This window comes from Asparagus officinalis, chromosome 1 (assembly GCF_001876935.1).
Source record: "Asparagus officinalis chromosome 1, Aspof.V1, whole genome shotgun sequence".
NCBI lineage: Eukaryota > Viridiplantae > Streptophyta > Magnoliopsida > Asparagales > Asparagaceae > Asparagus > Asparagus officinalis.
In genome coordinates, this window is record NC_033794.1 from 6,291,682 (window position 1) to 6,295,136 (window position 3,455).

A 3,455-nucleotide genomic window follows, 5' to 3' on the forward strand; every position below is an offset into this window, starting at 1 on the left:
TTACAAATAAGAAATAATACGTTTTTACGCTGAATCGACTGTTATGTCCCTCTCCTTATTCTCCTAGACTCATTATCCTCTTCCCCAATAATGGTCCCCTCCTCTCCATCAATTGCTCTTTTTTTCTTTTAAACTCTATAAAAGCCCATGAAGATCCTCCATGCTCATCCATTCTTCATTTTTCAAAGTCTATCCTATATCGTCTTCAGGTCTACAATGGAGCTTACAATTTTGTGAGTTGTAATGCAAGATTAGAACAAGCAAGCAATGGGAGAACAAAAGACTCCAGTTCCACGGCTGCCCGCAATATAGGAATTCATTATTCGAGGGTTGCAAGTATTTTGCTTGGATTGATGACAACAAAAGTCTAATGTGGAATTGTCTAAAGAAATCAAATTTGCTGGGGGAAGAAGTAATATGAGGTGCTGTTCTTGACGAAGATCCTTTTGGTTGTATTAGGAGTTTTGAATTTAAGTAAAATGTTAGTTGATCGTCAAAATTTGTAGCTTGTAAGCATTGGACGTATTTGACTCCCTTGGCCAAAACTGTAATTGCACAACACTAATTGCCCTCAACCCAACCCTAGTTAGAGTATTTGAATGGCTATACTAACAAAGGGATCTATTTGAACTGGCTTATACGATTTGGGAGAGGTAACAGCTGTTATGATGATTTGAGTGAGAGATATCTAAAATTCTAAGTTAAACCACGATATCATTACACTGGAAGTACAAAGATAAATCTTTGCAAGGCAATTCATCAAACACATTGTGAGCGTGTAACTCTAAACAAAGAAATACATTCGCTGAAGATTACAAGAAAAAGACTTGAAAAATATTTAAAAAAAAACGAAGTTCCAAGTACAAATATACCTCTCTGACGCAGAGGTGAAGTCTGCAGGCACTTTAATTGGGAGTTTTCTAATTCCTTCCATTTTCCTCTTCCAACCGGATTAGATACCTATACTCACCCCAAATCTTAGACAGTTTACAGAAACTGTTATTGTAGGCTGTCTAAAAATCACAATGGATAGCTAATCCCTATCAAGCCCTGATAATGGAAGTTACTTACAATCATGACGACTTTCTAATTCACTGCTACCGACACAACTCGTGCAAATCTATACAAGGCCTCATCTCTGAGAATGATTTATCTGTATTGTGCGACACAGATGTACATTTATATTAGCAAATATTAGAGATTGCTGATACAGTGTTAATGATTTCAGAAAAAAGTTTGGGCTTAGTTCGTGAGTCGCTTTAGGATAAGACAGCTGGGCCAAATATCATCTTCAAAACACTATGGATGTTGATTCCCGTCAGCATCATAACGAGCTACAATCAAATAGCTTTCGGAGTCGACAGTCGAAAAGGGGCAAATAGCGAGACTAATCACACATACCGATATATTACATTTGACGACACTCGACAGTGATTAAAACCTATTCAGTGCTCTCACGATTCCGTGGTGAGAGATACCATTGACGACCTCATATTTAATACAGGCAAAGACAAGAAAACATGAGCCTTTGACAATTGTCATGCATCGAATTTACTAAATGACAACAACTCTATCCAAAGTAGAATTTTAATTCTTCGTTCTCTCTAAATTCAAACAACAATTGTGCGGTTCTCCAATCGATATGTCTAACTTGCAACGCAAGTTTCAGTCACCAAACGCGCCACACATAACGTGCGTTCTCATAGATTCAACTACGGTGTCCCAACTCTGAGCAGAGTTGGTAGCTTCAACGCATCCCGCTGTCTGTCGTAATCTCTAACAGAGATTTACTTTCATCTCAAGCTTTGGACTCAGAATTAGCCAATAAACGCCAAACTGAGCGTTTTGACTTGTTCAAACGGCAAGTGTCGAACGGCCTCAAACCTTATCCTTTCTGAAGGGATTCATCGCCCATCAAAAGAGCGAAATTAGGAGTTTGTTAACTCACAGTCCAACCATAAAATAACAACCTTCTTCAAATTGAATGTAAGGCCTACTCTGTGGCCGGCTGCATTAGATTGTATCAATCGTTTTCTGAGTCAAAAACGCAAAGAGTTGAGGGGGAGCTGTATCAAAACAACCAAGCGTCAACAAATCTTTTCATGCATTGCAGATTCTGCAAGGAAGAGTAATCTTCGGGAGATAGACTAGCAACGTTCAAGTTAATCTCATAATCCGAGTATCCCTTTAATCAAAGGTATATTCACTTGCAGTAATTACGATTTATCGGTTCAAACTCTGTTAAGTAGTTTTAAACTATCTATTCTTGTAATCGTTCAAGAGTTCTTATTAGATTGCACGACCAACGTTAATCAACAATCAACCAGACATTCGTTTCAAACAACTCTTATCGATTCTTTAATCTGTTTCAGAGTTTTTAACACTCTTTAGTAGTTCTTAACCGAATTCATTCAAGCACTCAATTGTTCCAGTCAGAAGCTAGTTCGGTATCGTCAACGAGAGAAATTCGACTGCCGTCGATAGAGGAACGCTCCTACCGTACCAAGAAGAATCCAGTTTTAAAAAAGGGAGAATCAAATTCAATTCTCCTCTTTAAATCGGAATGCCAATTTGTCAACGATTTTATTAGACTACAAATCAAAATTCCTTGTTTTTTACATCATATTCCAAGCAAACAAAAGATGCCGACTTCCTGGGACAGCTTCTTCTGAGAGGAAAGTGGTGTCGCCAATCCAGGTTTCACTCCGTATACATATACCTACGGTCGAAAACCCTCGTCGTAGAGTTCTACCAAGCCAAGCTAAGTCCTATCCTCTTGGGTCTTAGCCAAAAGTAGCGTATCCAAGGACTTCACGGATGTCAACACTCTCTGCTGAATATTCAAAGAAAGCTCTCTATCTTGGCCAGACCTTAAACTCGCCTAATTGCGAGTGAGATTCCTCCCCGATCAATACTGCAAAAATACGGTACACAAGAGGACTATGTCGTGAGGATATTCAACAACCGCGACGACCATGCCCGGCCACGCCTTAAAAGCTCAAGGACAAAATGACTTCGACGAAAGAGACTTTACTGGCGAGCATACTTGATCGCGCAAGCAACTAACTGCCAACGCATAAAAACTCTTTTGAGCTGTCCGAATTTCTTTCTGCTCACACGGCACAATTCCGTAGGTCAATGAAACTCGACTTGCTCGGTTAATTTCAACTAAAACGACACCGATCAGTTCGCGCAGGTTTGTTCATCATAGAAGCACTAATAGGTGGTCCAAACTGTGACATCAATGGCACTTCATCATATCAAACGACAGCCACAGACCGATAGCTTCCCGAGTCAAAACATTACCTCAAGGTCTGTTCAATCAAATAAAGACCCAAGTAGTTGGTTCAATCAAACCCGACCAGGGGTCTGCGTCACAACAAAGTACTCCACAAGTGTGCGTTCAAATCAAACCCGCCTCTAGGAGTCTGAGTTATTCAACATAATCTCTCTCG